General features: G+C 36.9%; 1 protein-coding gene across 4 annotated transcripts in view; it reads left to right on the top strand.

The window, feature by feature from the left end:
* The window catches only part of PPEF1 (protein phosphatase with EF-hand domain 1), a 169,751-nt gene that overhangs the window by 1,911 nt on the left and 148,378 nt on the right, over nt 1-19,462 (top strand). The gene's annotated exons all lie outside the window — the stretch shown is intronic.

Here is a 19,462-nt window from a genome sequence, read left to right as displayed (position 1 = left end):
AGGGTGTGTGACCGATTTCATTTCTTGAAGAGGAAGAATTTCTGTTTCTTCTAAATATATTTTATTTATATATAGAATAATAAAGATTCCAAAATAAAATCCTTTATTTAGCTCTCTTCTCATAACAGGAGAGTAAAGTTCAGTGAAAATAAGCCATTAATAGAAGAGAGAACAGCTTATTTCCAATGACCCTTGATACCAAGCCTCAAAGACCCAGTGGTGTATCTTTAGTTGACTAGGTGGGAAGAGATTTGATTTGTTATTATTAGTAGGACTCCAGGTTTGGCTATGATGGATTGAAGACATGTAAATGAAATGGTAAGTAAAAAAGCAGAAGACAGTGTAATGTTCTGTTCTCTAAAATATAATCGTTCTCTGGGAGCAAGTTTCTTGGGGAACTTCTGGAAGCAGCCTCAGTTTCAGTTCAGAGTAATAATCACCTCAAATGCAACCAGCTGTTAAAGTCCAAATTTTGTCCTTCCTTGGGCCCAATTAGCTTTCTTAGAGGCCTATCTCCCTCCTTGGTTCCGAGAGCACTTGCCACTAGTCTTTTGCCTCTTCCAGCTTCAGCCTCTAGCGCCCTCTGAATCCAAAGCCTCCAGCCAGCACAAAGGTGGAATATGGAATGAATTGACTCCACCTCGGAGAGAGTGAGCTTTTGGGCTTCTGACTTGTGAATCTCCTGAAGTCTCTAGTTGGCTTGTGGGCCTCCTTATATATGATCTCTTAAAGGTGTGAACTCTAAGATGTGAACTCTCTTAAAGGTGTGAACTCTGATGTGTGAATTAATGTGTGAACTCTCTTAAAGGTGTGAACTCTAAAGGTGTGAACTAAGTACATAAGCATTGTCTCTATCAATTCCAGTGATTTAGCACCTTGTTTCAAGTTCTAGCCCAAAACAAGACAGAGTCTTATTTTGCAGGTCAGATTGACTTAGGGTCCAAGAAAATCTCAACCAAAAAGTAGGTTTTTGCCAGCTAAGTGTGGGAAGAAAACCTGAGAAAATATCCTGAATGAATTTGGAGACAGCAATACCATACTGACAGCAAGATATGAAATATGATCCCTTTTAAATGGAGGCTAACCTGATCTAGCTAGTTAATCTTCCGGGCTCTTAAAGATAGCATTTATTCAAATGACCTTAAGAACAGTCATTATAAAACTTTCCTCCTTCCACAAAACAGAAGTCATTCTATCACAAATACCTAGCCTTCTTAGGAAGGAGGAAAACATTGTGCTCCCCTCAAAGCAGCTCTGTCACCTGAGCTTATCTTTACCCTTCCAACTTTCTAACCTAATTCCCCTGGGAACTCTCTATCCCTGAGCCTGAAGGGGAAAATTGATAATCTATCACTATTCATTCCTATGTGATTAATAATCAGCTAGAAACACCTCTCTGACTCAGGGAATCTTGTAGAGAGCTGAAACTATTGGGTTGATGCACTGAGGTCAGGACTGCTGAGCACTTGAGGCTAACTACTGATTGGACAATATTCTATGGGCATATGCTTGGAAAATGATCTTTTCCACTATCCATACTGGCTCAATGATTGGTGTATAGAGGATTGTAGGAGGGACTAGGGGGTGGAGTAAGATGAGCGAGGGACACACTCTTGGAGGTAGATGAGGGGGAAGGTGGTCGCAGAGATTCTGCTGCCATCCTGTTCAATCCTGAGTCTAAGACCAAGAATAAAGACAGACTTTTGCTTATTCTGACCCCAGCTAATTCTGAGGTGTCCTGGGTGCTAGTGCAATCATCACAGAATCTAACACTGGAACTAGAGGAGTCCCGAGTTCAAATTGACTTCAAGCACGTACTAGCTCTTTGACCCTAATTAAGCCACTTAAATCTCCATCTGACACAGTTTCTTTAGCTGTAAAATGGGAATGTTAATAAAAGCACTTAGCTCTCAGGGTTGTGAGGATAAAGTTAGATAATTATATAGGGCCTTCCAAAACTTAATGCATCATATAAATGCTAGCTGTTATTTTTAACAGATTTCCATCCCATTCTACTCTACTTTTCTCAGTGATTCCAACCCCCCAGCTCTCATTATTCACACCTCTTTCTCCACTTCACACTATATGAACCTTTTTTCTTATTCTCCTCAATTTTGGAATGCTTGTTCCATAGGCAATAAATCTTGTTTCAACTTAAACCTTTTCCTTTCCTATTCCTTCCATCTTCTTACTGTCACTAACACCTAGCATTCTTCTAATGACATTCCTTCTCTAACAACCATTTCTAGCACTGCTCTAACTTTTCCTAATACTCTCCTTGATTGAAGTGGAATATTGTAATATTCCTTAGTCCCCAAGACCATTTTCAAGATCTTCCCCTTCTTCCATTACTCAATAACTTCTCCTTTGCTAAGATTCATTTGATCTATATTTGCTACCCAATTAAAATTCTAGTAGCTCTTTTCCTCCACTTCCAACTGTTGAGTTGTGAGAATTGAAGGTAAGAGATCCCCTCTGGTCGATGTTGCAGATTCTTTGCCAAAAAATTCACAAACCGGAAGTTTTGTGGCAAAAGGGGATTTAATTACACTATGAAAACAGTATGCTAAGAAGACAGATTTCTTAATGGGCAAATTCCTGATTAGGAATTTAGCAAAGATGAATTGACAAACCCTTGGTCATATCAGATTAGTCTTGACTTGGAGCTGAGGTGCAGTTTGAGCAACTCAATTGAAGATGTTGACTATGCCCTAGGCTGAGATTTCCAGTTGAATGAGATTATTTATCTGGGAGTTGTCTGGGAAGAGTATACCCCTCCTAGAGGCCAGGAGAGTTTGAGAGTCAGGAGCACCCTTCCCCCAAAGGTTCCTTTTTGATCTTTCCTCCCAAAAGTGGCCCAGTTTGCATCATCCCCTCAAAGATTAAAGGGGACACAATTTGTGTCATTTTCCCCCCTCAAGCAGTCTCCCCAAATTCATTTGGGGCAAAGGGACAAAGGTCTCATTTTCTGTAGCCGCTTCAAGCAAACAAGGGTTGTCCCCAATTTCACCATTGAATCATACCCCAATAAAGGAACAGGATAGGAGGGAATAATAAGAAACAGTGTTTAAAAAAACAGATCACCAAAATGGCAAGGCAGAGGGAAAGTCTCCAAACAATTCTTAAGTTCCCCTGCAATCCCCATTCTATAGGGGGGAAAGGCAAGTGAGACTAGAGTGCCAGAGCAAGAGGGAAGGGAGAAGTCCCTGTAGAAAAAAGAAATTCAATGATCTTATCGGCCACATCTGGGTGTTGGACTATCATAGTAGAGTGATGGGCAGCTTGACCAAGCCCCAAACTCCTGCTGAAGGGCAGGGCATTGGGCGGGGCAGCTTATCCCCTATAGGCAGTCTCTCCTCCAATGCCCCTCCTGGTTGCACTCGGCAAGGACTGGGGAGTTTCCTTGGACAGTTTCCATGACACTTAAAGCACAAACTCCTATGGTTTCAGGAAATGTCAGCAGCCAAAAGTAGGGACTATTCTTCATATCTCGCTTTAACTCTGCAGTATTTTTTTCTCTGCTGCAGTTTGATCCCTATCATTAAACTACAACAGCTGTTTCTAACAACTGAGTGAGAGAAGTTCGAGGACCCAAATATGGCTTCTGCAGCTTCCTCCATATATTTGGGACAGATTGTTTAATATTAACATCTCCCGGAAAGATCAAGGAAGGCATTGGCTTTGGACCTCTCAAAAAACTGGGTGGGGTCCTCAGAGTAATGGCCAGGTTTTTCCTTAGTCTGGGAAAGATTTGACATTGAAAAAGACACCTCTGCTCTGAGTGTCTCTTCCTGAGAGTCTGCTGCTTCACTCAGGAGGCAGAGGTTAGTATCCTGAGGAGAAGAAAAAGGGGTCCTATTCCTTGTATCAGAAGGATTGAGAAGTGGGGGCTGGTAAGTCTCAGGATCTGGTTCAAATGAGGGGAATAGAGTTAAAGAAATATTGTCGGACATAAGGTACTGTTATGGAAGGCATTCAGAAGCCTCCTGATAAGGGCAATATAGGGGTGCAAAGGAGGGATCCCGTGTCTCTAGGGGAGCAAGAAGGGGGGAGTTTGATTTTCCTCCAGCAAATTTAAGCAGCATCCTGCATTGCTGTTTTAATTTAAGCTTTTTAATTTTGAGATCTTTTAAGCCAAAATAGTTTTTTTAAGAGACTGCCTAAGGAAGAATACTTAGGGAGACAGATAGATTGTCCCATTTTGCCACAAGCCTTAGATTTCCCCAATTTTATAAAACTTTGTCCTCTTAGGCATCCCCAGAGAGGGAGAGCTGACAAAATGCTCCCTCCTTAAGAGTACTTTTTGTCAGAAAATGCAAGCATTCCCAGTCTAAGTATTCCTGAGGGAATTCTGCTTGAGATTGGAGCTTGCCAGGACCGAAATTTTCCCAGGAATTTGAGTATCCTAGCTCTAGAATAGATGATCAGCAAGAAAAGGCTTACCTCCCTCAGCCAGACTTTCAGAGATCTCTGTACTGGGCCACCAAATGCTAAGGTGCGAGAATTGAGGGTAAGAGATCCCCTAAAAGCAATAGGATCCCCTTTGGCCGGTGGCAGGTTTTGCAAAAGAATTCACAAATCCCAATAAATATAGGCATGAGGTTTGTGCAAGAATGGGTTTATTTAATCTAAGGGCAAACTTCTTTTTTTTTTTTTTTTCATTTTTTTTTTATTATGGCTTTTTATTTACAAATATATGCATAGGTAATTTTTCAGTATTGACAGTTGCAAATCCTTTTGTTCCAACTTTTTCCCTCCTTCCCCCCCAGTCCTTCCCCCAGATGGCAGGTTGACCAATACATTATTGTTAAATATATTAAAGTATAAGTTAAATACAATATATATACATATACACACACACACACACACACACACACACACACACACACACACATGTTAAGGGCAAACTTCTGATGAAAAATTTAGCAAATATGGGTTGACAAACCCTTGATTATATCACGTTAGTCTTGGCCTGGAGCTGGAGAGCAGTTTTGAGCAACTCAATAGAGGATTTGACTATGCCCTAGGCCAAGATTTCCAATTGGATGAGATTACTTATCTGGGAGTTGTCTGGGAAGGATGTGCCCCTCCCAGAAACTGAGAGGGTTTGAGAGTCAGGAGCACCCTTCCCACAAAGGTTCTTTTTCAACCCTTCCCCTCAAAAAGGGGCACAGTTTACATCACAACCACATTCCCTTTTCCTCAATTAGTTCAGGATCCTAATTCAGTCTTTATTTTTTCCTCCTCAACTCTTGTTCTCATTTTAGAGAATTCCAGTATCCATACTGTTATTCCTTCAAAGCTAATGATTCTCATATCTATTTATGTAACCTTACTTCTCTTCCTGATCTCTAGTTTTGAGTTTCCACATACTTATTGGACATGTGGATGTCTCAAAGACATCTTAAATTCAACAAGTTCAAAACTGAATTCATTATCTTTCCTCCAAAACCTTCACTTCTTCTCAACTTCCCTAGTATTGTTCAAAATACCAAATATTCTCAGTTATGCAGGCTTGAAATCTAGGCATTCTCAACTCCCCACTTTTTTACCCCCTATTTCCAATCTGTTGCCAAGTCCTGTTATTTCCACCTTTATAGCATTTTATATATATATATATATATATCCTCCACTGTCCTCTGGTATTTCTTCCATCACTTTCATGCAGGTCCTTTTCACATCACTCCTGGATTATTATCTTCAGTAGCCCCTATCACTTCAGAGAACGAAACAAAATGTTTTGTCTGGATTCTAAAATCTTATATAATTTATCCTCCTCCTACATTTTCAATCTTCTTACATCCTATCTTCTTGACTCATTTAAAAATTTTTTTTCAATAGTATTTTATTTTTCCTAAATACATGTTGACAATTTTCAACATTCATTTTTATACGACTTTGTGTTCCAAATTTTTCTCTTCCTTCCTCCTTCCCCTTTCTCCAAGACAGCATGTAATTTGATATAAATATGTGCAATTCTTATAAACATATTTCCATATTTGTCATGTTTCCCAAGAAACATCAGAACTAAAGGGAAAGAACAATGAGAAACAAAACAAACAAACAAAAAAGGTGAAAATACTTGCTTCAATTCATATGGAGTTTCTATAGTTCTCTCTTTGGATAAGGATGGCATTTTCCATCCCAAGTCAATTGGAATTACCTTGAAGCATTTGTTGAGAAGAGCCAAGTCCATAATAGCTGTATATCCCCTATTCTCTTCTGTTTCAGTGACACTGACCTCCTGGCTGCTCTGAAACAAAGCACTCCATTTCTCAACTCAATTTTTTTCCCCTCCTCATCTCTTGGATCCTGGTTTCAAGTCTCAGTTAAAATTCTGTCTACTATTGTAATGCCAGAGAAACTAAGGCAAGATAGAGATTAGAGAGTATTTAATAATTTATTAAATGGGAGAGATTTACTGGGACCAAATGGATCCATGGTTTGGTCCCAGGGCTGAATGAGACTATCGTCTCCAAGAATCCCGCAAACAATGAGAGTTCTCAGTGACCTATATACACATGGCTCAGATTCAGGGGATGGACTGAGGCAGAAGCAGAGTCAGGGTGCTGAGAGTAGGAATGGGACTCTGACAATCCAGTTCTGACAGGGTGAGGGGTGGCATGGGGGGGTGGAACCCCGGAGATGGAGAAAGGCATCTTGATAAGGCGGTATCTGACATTCTGGTAGCTTGGGATGGGGAGAGACATTCTGATATTCTAAAATGTAAAATCTTTTATCCTTATCAAATATTCTGATAAAGAGGGAAGGGAGGTTTTTCAGGACTGAGCTTTGATCTGAAGCAGAGAAACTGAGTCAGGACTGGTCAGGATTATTATGGAAACTGAAAACTGTGGCATAACACTATGGGAGATCTTTACCAATCTATCCCTTTGCCAATTCCTTTCCTATGGGATTAAATTCAATTTTTCTTGCATGTATCCTGTTTACTCATAGTTGTTTGTTGTCTGTCCCCTTATATTGTTAGCCTCTTAAGGACAAAGATTATTTTTTAACTTTCTTTGTATCCCCAGTGCTTAGCACAGTGCCTGGCATGTAGTAATCACTTAATAAAAGCTTATTGACTTCATTTGACATATGGGACCTTTCCTCTTTCATTGATTTTACATTTACACACATAAACACATACACATACATATCTCTATATACATATATAACTTAGTTGTGATATTGCTGGATGAAGAAATAAGCATAATTCATTGAAACAGAGGAGGTGCTTAATAAATGCTTATTGACTGATTCAAAATATTCATTAGAAAAATGGGCTCAGAGTGATAAGGTCTAGATAAGGAACCAAAATGAGATTAGGGTTTCTGGTGGTCAGGAAATCAAATGATAAGGTCTAGTGGCAGGTTCGGGGTTCAGAGAACCAAATGGAGAGGTTTGGCTTCCCTGCACCCCCTTGGGATTTGGTGCAAGGGTAGGGAGTTTTAGGGAACCCCCTTCTGGCAGCGCAGAGATTCTCTGTAAAGGAATTTACAGACCTGAAAACCTAGAATGATAAAAGAAGTTTAATTATAGGGATTGGGAAGTAAGATTAGAAATCCTGACAGAGAGGCATAAAGCCTCTTTAGGGAAATAAGTGAGGGTAAAGAGAGGATGGCACCAAAAGAATATTCCAGTGGACAGAGGCCCTTGGCATAGTGAGCATGGCATAGCTAACATGTTTGGAACCTCTGCAAAGAGAGGATTTTAGATTGGCTCTTTTATAATAGGAGCTTTGGCTACAAGCTGAAGGGGGCTAGTGGGTGGAGTTCTACAATCTGGGATTCAGCTTGAGCTGAATTTGAATAGAATTCAATGAGTTTTAGGACTGAACTGACCCCACTTAGATAACAAGAATGAAACTGTTTGTCCCTCCCGTGGTTTCCCCTCACTGAAGCAGAGTTGAAGGAGATTTTCTCTTTCAAGGATTTTTAGAGTTTCGGGGTCCCTTCTTCGAGTACTATTGTAGTGAGCCATACCTGTAGAATACATGTTTAGCAAAGTCATCTCACAACTTCTGACTACAGAGCCTGGTTGTCCTTTTTTCATAGAATTCTTATGTTGAATACTTTGGGCCTGTTTCTCTGTATTTCCCAATTCTCAGTTTCCAGGGCCATGCTCTTTGAGGGGCAGCTAGATGGTATAGAGGATAGACCTCTGAGCCACAAGTCAAGAGTTTCAAATCTGACTTCAGATGCTTACTAGCTTCATGATTGAGCAAGTCACTTACCCCATTTGACAAATGCAGTCACAAAGCTTCAGACAGACTGAATAAAACCAACAAAATGCTCCTTGAGGCTGCTTCCTTCCTCAGTTGACAGCCCCTTATCTGATTTGGTGAGTTGAATATGCCTTAGTTTTGTTGACAAGACAGATCCAGGAATTTGGCTTCCTTTTGTGTTTGATTGTATTTGATTGTTGTGATTCATAAGGAGAACAGGATGAAGTTGGTTAAAGTACACATCATTTCTGACAATGACTGTACCATATCATATGCGGTGTCTTATTTATCCATTAAAACTTCTTCACATCTGGTTGGGACTATAACAACTTGGGAGTCCCTTTCCCTTACACACTGCTCATGTACAGATGTAACCATTGTTCTGGAGACATATCTTGGTATGGTGGATTTATTAATGTGGATTGTTTGGATATCTCTCTGGGAAAAGCACACTTAAACTTGATTGTTAACTGTTTTAATTTTTTTTTCTAGAAGACAAGAGAATTCTCCAAATTTCTCTAATGGAATTTAGGTATATTGGTAACTCATTATAATCTATTCTTATGGACCATGCCATGGGATATCACTTTCAATCCAATTGAATTCAACAATAAATGCCTATAACTTATAAAGCCCTTTGTTAGAGATACAAAGATATAAACCAATCAAGACCTGCTCTCAAGGAGGTTACGTGCTACCTTATAAATTTTTTTTCTTTCTTTCTTTCTTTCTTTCTTTCTCTTTCTTTCTTTCCCTTTCTCTCTTTCTTTTCTTTTCTTTTCTTTTCTTTTCTTTTCTTTCTTTCTTTCTTTCTTTTTTTTTTTTTTTTGAGGCAATCAGGATTAAGTGACTTGCCCACAATCATGTGCCTGAGGCCAAATTTGAACTTCTTGACTCCTGGCCCAGAACACCTAGTTGTTCCTTATCAATTTCCTTTTAATGATACCTTCATAATGAAGCCTCCTTTGAAGGATCCCAAGATAGACTACATTCTACTCTAGTAAGTAGTATGATAGTGAGATTCCAGTGCAAATTTAATGCAGCACCAGTTTACTTATTATTGGAATTACAAAAGCATAAAACTACATTTGTAATTTTAACAAAGTAACTGCAATAAAATGAAGGGTTTGCCTGACTTTCTATTTCGTTTTTTCTACAGCAGCTAGAACAGTCCTAGAACTTTTAGCATTCTGGGTTTCTTCAGAGAATGTGCTTAATTCATTTCTAAACCTTCAGAATCAAGGTGTGTGTGTGTGCGGGGATGTCTGATCTAGGCATAGGAACATAGATTTGAAGCTGTAAGGGACTTCATAGGTGATCTAGTCTTACATCTCCCTTACCTACTACTACTGTCCCATTTTACAGATGATGAAACTGAGATTCAGGGATGTTATTTATAGATAATAAGAGGAGGGATTTGAATTCAGATCATCTGATTCAGATCATCAGGATTCTTTCCCCTCTATCATACCTATCCATACCTCTCAAGTGCCAATATCCTGGGCATCTCCCATTTGAGTCAAAGTGGAAGAGGAACAGATAAGGGAAACCATAGGTGGGACCAATCTACCTTACTACAAATTCTTACCAGGTAGGGTAAAGTAGCATGAGGAAATATCCTCTCAGCATGGGAAGGGAGGTACCACTGTAAACACCCACCACCTCTCACCTACAGGGCATCTTAGACCTGTCAGACTAATGCTGAGTTTTCTGAAGAGCCAAAGGAGCTGAGTATTGAAGTCTGCTGCAGGGAGAGGGTAATAGACTACATCTGGCTTAATATGTGTTCCTTTCTGTCACCAGTTTCCTTAGCCTCCTCTAAACACACAATAGGGAAAAGACCTCTCTTATATATGAGGCTTGGAACAGGCAACTCCCCTGCAATTACTGTTTTTCTTTTGCAATTTGTTACTTCTTTTATGGATGTTCCATTCCTTTTGCTATCTTTTATCTGGACCCTGGTCTCATCCAATACCAGCAAGGAAAAGACAGATGCCTCAGGTTCCATGCAGAAAAGTAGAGATATAATGGAAAGAAAAGAAAGAAAAGTGGGGGTGGGTGAAGAAGTGGCAAACTCCCTTTTCTACATTCACCATCCCAGACTGGCAATATTTAGCCTAATTAGTATCTAATTATTAAAAATATAAACATACATACATATATATACACAGATCCATGCAATTAGAGATACATACTTTTTTTAGGCAGTAAAATTCTCTTGTATAGCTTGCACTGGTACACTTTATCATACAAATTGTAGTCTGGTCCTCATAATACAGAAGCTATTCCCCTAGAAAGGGATCACTTGGAAGTAAACACGTGAACACATGATTTGCAGGAGATAACTTAAGCTCATCTGCTTCTGTTCAGACTTGAGATTTTTCGATTTTCCTGTAGAGCAATGAATGCACAGCTTCAGTATTTTGCAGCATTGGTACTACCCAACACTTTATCTATAGTTCAGTGCTCTCATTCCAGGCTGGAAAAATAGGGAAAGCAATTCTTTCTTTTTATTTATTTATTTATTTACCCAGAAAACTCCCTACAGATAGCTGCAGAGATATCAGGAAGTTACAAAACATTGTAGGCTATGAGTTCTAGGTGCTTTCAAAAGAACTAAAGTGCCTGCTTTTTTTTAGATTTGTATACCCCACTATATAGTCTGAGAACTGAGAAAAGGGGTGTTTTGTTTTTGTTGTTGTTGTTGTTTTTGTTTTTTTGGAAAGACTATGGTGAGGAAAATTTCTACATTGACCAAGCATGAGAAAAATAAATAATGTCTCATTTTAGTTTATTTTAAAAAATTTATAAACAAAATTTAGCATCACAGACATATGTCATTCTATAAAAAGGCAGACATGCTTGCTTGATGTACTTTATGGCTTTGAAATTCAGTGTGTACAGAATTAAGCTTTAAACATAATGATTGAAAAGTAGTTGTCATTATTAAATAGACAAAGACAAATGGCTTTCTGAAGCATTCTGACCTATTTACAATGATGTAGAACACAGAAATATAAATGGAATATAAGTAGAAGAAAGGGAATTATTTCTATTCAGGTGAGGTGCTAGGTAACATCTTTCATGTTCCACATGTTTTTGTTCTGATCATTTTATATAACTGTGTTATGTTCCTTTGTTTTCTACTATCAGGCTACATAATCTATCCTTAGACATCAAATGATCTATGCTGTTGACACCTTAGATTATTATAAGAAATACAAGTCATCCTTAATCCCCTTGGGCACAAATTTATTTTCTGGAGTTCACAACATAGTTTTCATATGTACACAAGAACTGAAAGACTAATTTCCTACAGTGCCCTATGTCTCTCCTTCTTAAGAAAAGATTTATAGATCTATCAGAGCAGAACATGAGACCTAAATCCATGGTGTACCTAATTTTTTTTTTTTAATCATTCAACTCCTTCTGGTTTTTAATAATCAAGGAGAAGAGTCAGAATGAATTCAGCAAAAGATATGTTCTACTAGTTCTTAGAGACTTAATCAATTCTTTCATTGCCCCAAGGAAAATAATTTTCTTTCATGATTAACATTTAAAAATTATTTCATTTATACAAGAAATATTTTTTGAGTACCTACCATACCTGAGGACACAGTTCCTGCTCTCATAAAATTTATAACCTAGTAAGGAAAGGAGATCAGATTTATATAAGTAGATAGAAAACAAGGCAATATTTGTACAATAAAGTACAAAAAGACTATAGAATAAAGAATAATGGAATAAAATACCTTTTACAAAGATGGCTTAGAGAAGAATTTTTAACCAAATAATAGGGAGGATCATTAAAGATAAAGTAAACAAGTTAGGCATTTGAAATTAAAAAGCTTTTGAATGAACAAAATCATTGCATTAAGAATAAGAAGTGAAATTTTATTTTTTGGGAAAAAGCTTTGCTTCAGATATTCTCTGGTAAGAGTCCGATACAAGTTGTGTGAGGAATTAACACCAATTATGCAAAATTGAGTCATTCTCTAATATGAATAAATTCTTAAAAGATTTGAAGAAAAAAATTCCAAAATATATATAGCCAGGAAAAATTGTTCTAAACTTATAATAGGAGAAATGCAAGTTAAGGCAATTCTGAGATATATTAAATGGACAGAAAATACTATTGAGAATTGTCAGAGAGAGTGGATTTTAGCCTCAGCATGGATGCTTTAGAACTTTATTTATATCTTTTCATTTACAAACTTTCTCAGAAAAAGCTTAGGAAAGTTATTTATTTTTAATATTCTTTAAAAATTTTTGTTTTAAGTTCCCTTTCCCTTCTATACTTTCCCTCCCTCACTGAGAAGACAAATCATATATCAATTATATATGTGAAATCATGCAAAATAGATTTCTATATTAGCCATATTTTTTAAAGCAAGAAAAGCAAAGAAAATGAAAAAATTATACTTCACTTTGCACTCAAAATTCATCACTTTTCTCTCTGGAGGTAGATTTTTTCATCATGAATCCTTTGGGATTGTATTGTATCATATTGATCAGAGTAGCCAAGTTTTTCATAGATGATCATTATTATAATATTGGTGTTACTGTGCACAATAATCTCTTGATTCTTCTCACTTCACTTAGCATCAGTTCATATAAGTCTTAACCGTGTTTTTCTGAAATCACATCTTTTTCATTTCTCATGGCACAATGGTAGTACATCACAATGATATATCACTATTTGTTCAGCCATTCCCTAATTGATTATAGCTCTTCAATGATCAATTTTTTTGCTACCACAAAAATAGCTGCTGTAAAGATTTTTGTACAAATAGGTCTTTTTCCTTTTTTTTTTTTTTTTTTTATCTCTTTGGCATACAGACCTAGTAGTGGTACTACTGGATCAAAGGATATGCACAGTTTTATAGCTCTCTGGGTCTAGTTCCAAATTGTTCTCCAGAATGGTATAGTTCCATAAACAATTCATTAAAGTACTTATCTTCCCCTCATTGTCCTTCAGCATTTATCATTTCCATTAAGTGTGAGGTGGTACCTCAGAGTTGTTTCAATTTGCCTTTCTCTAATGAATAGTCTTTTTCATATGACTACAGATAGGTTTGATTTCTTCTTCTAAAAACTGCCTGTTTAGATCCTTTTATCATTTATTATTTGGGGAATGACTTATTATTTTATTAAAAAAATATAAATACCATACTCAGTACATATTTGAGAAATAGGGCCTTTTTCAGAGAAATTTGCTGTAATTTTTTTTTATATTACTTCATTGTCTATGACACCTTTCAACAAAATGTAGTTTTCATGATTATCTCTTCTAATTAGGTCTATTTTTGCTTTTACTTTGTCTGAGATCTTGATTGCTACCCTTACATTTTTTTTTTTTTTAAGTTTAGCGGAACTGTTTCTGCTTCAGCCCTTTATTTTTAACTGCCTTAGTAATAAAGTTCTTAGGAGTTCCATGTATTACCTTTCCATATAGGAATATAAACCTTTAAAGTAAACTATAAAATTTAACTTTATTGAGTACTTTATGATTGTTCTTTCATGTTTACCTTTTTTATGTTTCTCTTGAATCTTCTGTTTTAATGTCAAATTTTCTATTCAGTTCTAGTCTTTTCATTGAAATGGTCTTTCATTAAATATCCATTTTCTCTCCCTGAAGGATTATACTCATTTTTGTACATAAGTGATACTTGACTATAATCTGTGCTCCTTTGCATTGAGTATTCACTTTCCCCACTGAAGAGTTATACTCAATTTTATTGAATAGATGGTTCTTGGTTTGTAATTCACATTCTAGAATATCATAATTTAAATCCTTTGCTCCTTTAATGTGGAAGCTGCTAAATTTTGTGTTATCCCATGTAGTGCCACAATATTTGAATTATTCCTTTCTGGCTTCTTGAATTATTTCTTCTTTGACCTGGGAACTCAGGAATTTGGTTATAATATTCTTAGGAGTTTTCATTTTGGGATCTCTTTGAACAAGTAGATTCATTACATTTCTATTTTACCCTCTAGATTTAAGATAAGGCAATTTTCCATGAAATATGATTTCTAAGTTCTTTCTTTGATCGTGCTTTTCAGCTAGTCCAGTAATTCTTAAATTATCTCTCCTTGATCTATTTTCTAAATCAGTAATTTTCCCAATGAGGTAGCATTCTTTTCTTTTTTCATTCTTTTGAATTTTTAAAAATTGTTTTTCAGGGTCTCATGGAGTCATAAGTTTCCTCTTGCTCCTTTCTGTTTTTAATAGAATAATTTTCTATTTTTGTTAAGTTAGCTTCTCTTTTTCCATTTTGTCATTTCTGCTTTTTAGTGATTTTTTTGTGACTCTTTTACCAAATTGTTAATTTTCTTTTCATAATTTTCTTACCTCATTCTCATTTCTTTTCCCAATTTTTCTTCCAATATTCTTATTTCTTTCATAACTCTTCTAGGAATTCTTTTTGAGCTTGGGTCCAATTAGCATTTTTTTTGAAGGTTTTTGTAGCTTTTTGCATTGTTTTCTTCTGAATTTAAGTCTTAGTTTTTCCTGCCATTTTAGTAGCTTTTTATAGTCAAATTCTTTTTTGTTTGATAATTTTCCAGCTTATTTCTTATCTTTAAAATTTTTGTTAAAGTTAATTTCTGCTCCCCTTGGGCTGGAAAAATACTGCTTTAGAGTTTTCATGTTGCTGTTTTCAAAACTAATTCTGAAGGTTGTAAGTTTTCAATGTTTCCAAGATGATGTGATTCAAGGAGAAGTATGGTCACTGATCTCCTGGTTGGCACTGTGGTCTTTCCCCAGGAAGGGCTACTCACCACTCATAACCACAAACATTAGTACTCCTTGTTGTCTTGGAGCTATGATCAGGGCTCTGCTGCCTTGTGACCAATAAATCACCAGCACTCTTCTCTGTCCTCCTTAGAACTGTGACCTTGAATGACATATGGGTCAATAGTGTAGCCAATCAGTGACAACAAAGGGTGCTATATCATCTTTGAGAGTTCCTAAAGCTGCTGCTGTTGTGACTACTGTTAACTCCACTTTATTTTTGGGCTTGGGATGATTTCCACCCTCTGTCACAAACTTCTACTGTCAATTGAAATTTTCTTAAGATAGAAAAAATGTCTCATCCTGACAGTTGGCTCTGTCACTCCAAAATTTAATTTGAGACAAATATTTTAAAATTATTTGGAGGGGAATATTGAAAGAGTACATCAGGATTGTGTCTACTCTGCCATCTTCCTCAGAATATTATTTTCACTCTCAAAAGGGGTGGGGGTGGGGAAGCAAGAGTTTACAAATAAAGGAATGGACTAGGAGATTAAAGACAGAAAATTTGATGCCATAGGTAAAGGTTTGGGCTTGGGAAAATGAGAGAATTCTAGGGAAACATAAGAGTGTAAACTTTCTGGAAGTTTTAGGTTTATGTCTGGGTTCTTTTTCTTTCTTTTCTAAAAAAATTTAAATCAAGACTGATTTTGCCCAGGATGAAATTATAGGGGCTACTAATAGTCCTGATATCACTGATTGGCAGAAGAGTTTTGACCTGTTCGTTTTTAATTTGGGACCACTTCCTTAGGGACTCTGGAAGGCCCCCACCCCTGGAAGCTTATCATAATGAAGTTTAACTTTATGTGGATGTTGAATGAGCTTTAACCCACTGTGGCTTAGAACTCCTGAGCTCCAGAGATTTCCTAGCCTCAGTCTTCCCTTGCAGAACATTACAGGATTATTTTGAAGGTGTTTAACCATACAGCAAGGGATTTCCCTTTAAATGGAGCAGGTGATGGCTACTGACAATAGGCAGGCCAAAGTGATCAGCAGAATATAGGCCCAATGAACACAGCTGACTAAGATACCTTGTCTAGTGAATAGAAGCATGAGGATGGAGATAGGATGGAACAAATTTCTTAGCAGCTGCTAGTGGGGCAAGAAATAAATTTTGGCTTCCTCAAAGACTAAGAAGGTGTCTGAAACCCCCTCTTGTAGACAGCTGGTTTTGCAAAGACAAAGATTCTTAGACTTTCTAATGGTGACTCTGGTAACTTTTATCACCTACTGAAGTTCGTTCTTTCTTTTCACTGTTTCATTGATTGGCTCCTTATCCTTTTCAGCTACTGCTTCCCACTGGGCTTGTCTTCAAACTCTAGTACTGATTTATCACTGTCACTGTTTCAGCCTAAAGCTGTGGTATCTTTTATTCTGTAGCCAGTTTCTTTTGCTTTACTAGATACTTTGTGTGATCCAAGATGGATACAGAAAGACGGTGGGAATCTTCCCTTTCTTTTCCTGCTGATAATTTATGGTCTGAAGAGCCAAATTTTTATCTTTTACAAATGATTTTTGTTATATTTATTGCCTTAAATAACTCTTCTTTTAGAAAGTGGTAAGTTCTCAGACTTTACCTTTAATGTTTAAAACTCTCCCTTATATAGGTTGAAGTTTGGCAGAGTTGGATAGACTTTTTTTTTTTTTTTTTTCCCAAATACACATAAAGGTAATTTTCAACATATATTCTTTTGTAAGATTTTGTGTTCCAAATTTTTCTCCCTCCCGCTATTATTTTCTCCCTTTTCAGGATAACAAACTATCTGATATAGCTTATACATTTACAACACTTTCAAACATATTTCCTTCCATATTTGTCATGTTATACAAGAAAAATCAGATCAAAAGGAAAAAGCAAAGAGAAGAAGCAAATTCAAAAAGGAAAATGCACATTCAATCTCCATAGTTCTCTCTCTAGATGCAGATGGCATTTTCCATACCAAGTCTGTTGGAATTGTCCTGGATCACCACATATAAGTTTTTCATAGCTGATTATCACATAATCTTGTTGGTATTGTGTTCAATGTTCTCCTGGTATAATTCACTTCAGAATTAGGTAGGTTTGGAGCTGCTATTATATCCTGAGAGGTAAAAGGCAGAATCTTCCAGCTGAGTCCTTATAGCGTGGTTTTTATGTTTTCTTTTGACTTTTAGTCAAAGGAGCTGAATTAGGTATAAGAGCAGCTGTTTGAAAAAAAGAATAGCACATTTGAGAGTCAATGAAGTCAGAATATACATTCTTCTTCACAAGGCAGCTAACCATTATAATCGAGGCTTGTTTGGGGCAAAGAACTTAACAATAGAGTCTCTACAACATGAACAAAAAGTTCTCTGCCTCCAGAGGCAATGTAAAATCATGCATTAAACAGTTATTTGTTGAAGGGAAAGGGTAATTCCACAGGCTCATTAGAGCCCACCCTCAGAACATAAGCAATTTGGTTTGTTACTGTTGGCCTAAGTGGAAAAGATTGGAAAAGCTGCTTCTAGAAAGTCAATATGTGGTGTAAGGGAAGGGTCCTGATTCCCAATTCAGAGCATGGACACTTATTCTGGCTGCTTTTATTCCCCTTATCTTGTAGAGAGGTAAGGGAGGCAATAGAGATTTTTGTGGAGTTGGAACCCACAAGATATTGCAAGTGATTTGATATAAGGATGAGGGAAGGATCATGGATGACTCCAAGATTTTCCATCTAGATAACTAAAAGTGTGGGACTGCTCTCAATAGAAATAGAGAATTTTGGCCAGAGAGTGGATTGAGGGAGATAGACAATGATCTCTGCTTTGGACATGCTAGGTATAAAGACTCAGTTGGATAAAAAGAATACGCTGCTTTTGTATGATAATTATGAATTAATTCTTGGAAATGAGGAAATTGTAAAGTTTCATGAACATTTAGCCCACTGGGGGAACTATTTAATTAAAACATTTCACCAAAATATCCTATTAAATGGTCTTCTACTGTCAGTAACTCTTGCTTATCTGTGTCTATATAAAAAAAAACAGAGGGGGAAGAATATACACACGCATATGTATATATTACATTTATATGTACATATATATACATATATGTCATTTCTTACAGAACAATAATATTCCATACCAATCATATACCATAATTTACTCAGCCATTCTCCAATTGATCAGCATCCATTCAATTTCCAGTTTCCAGCCACTACGAAAAGGGCTGCCACAAACATTTTTGCACATACAGGAGCCTTTCCCTTCTTTAATATCTTTTTGGGTTATAAACCCAGTAATAACATTTCTGGATCAAAGGATCTGTGCATATCCTTTGATCCAGCAGTGTTTCTACTGGGCTTGTATCTAAAGAAATCATAAAGGAGGAAAAGGGACCCACATGTGCAAAAATGTTTGTGGCAATCCTTTTTGTAGTGGCAAGATGCTGGAAACTGAGTGAATGCTCATCAGTTGGAGAATAGCTGAAGAAGTTATGGTATATGAATGTTATGGAATATTACTGTTCTATAAGAAATGATCAATAGGGTGATTTCAGAGAGGCCTTACTTACAGACTTACATGAACTGATGTTAAGTGAAATGAGCAGAACCATCATGACATTGGCCACCAATAGGTCCTAGATCAAGCCCCATTTGATCATTGTTTGGGTTCTGATTTATTTATTTAGATATTTTTGGATTAGGTGAAAGAGGAGATTCTTTGCCTCAATTGTATCTAGCCTTAATCACTTAAATCCAAATCACTCAAACTGAGACCTATTGAAGATCTTAGCTTAAAAAGGTCAAGGTCTCCCACTGCATCCAAGGCCATTTCCAATCATCTTGATCTACATCTGGCCACTGGACTTAGATGACTCTGGTGGGGAAAACGAGGCAAGTGACCTTGTACTACCCTCCCTCGCTTAAATCCAAATCACTTGATGTCATGGTCCAACAACAACATGATGAATAACAAAGGAAGCTGATTTGACTGTCACATAGAATATATATGATGGCAATAATGTGAGATAACTTTGGATAAATGTGGTTGAAGCCAGATTATGAAGGCTTTAAATGGTAGTCAGAGGTATTTGTGTTTTATCTTGGAGTCAAGAGAAAAGCACAGAAATTTCTTGAGAATGATGTAGTCAAACTTGTCCTTTGGGGCATAAATTTGGCAACTGTTTGGAGATTGGATTATCAAGGGGAAATCAGTCTTTACTGGAGGAAGGGAGATCTGTCAGAAGTCTATGGCAGCTATCCACAGAAGAGTTGATGTCCATTTTGGTATGAAGGACTTTTATCATCAAATGTCACTGACATATATGTGAGGTGTTGGATTCATCATGCCATCTGTCTAAGTTTCATTTCTTAGATGCTTGTGCTAAATTTGGATAAACAGCTGACACCAAGAAAATATAGATATTCTCATCAGTTGGCACCACACCATCCATATGTGGAACCATCAGTTACAGCAAATGGTGA

This window comes from Antechinus flavipes, chromosome 3, assembly GCF_016432865.1.
Source record: "Antechinus flavipes isolate AdamAnt ecotype Samford, QLD, Australia chromosome 3, AdamAnt_v2, whole genome shotgun sequence".
Lineage (NCBI taxonomy): Eukaryota > Metazoa > Chordata > Mammalia > Dasyuromorphia > Dasyuridae > Antechinus > Antechinus flavipes.
The sequence above is the reverse complement of the archived record's forward strand: the minus strand, read 5'-3'. Positions and strand labels throughout refer to the sequence as shown.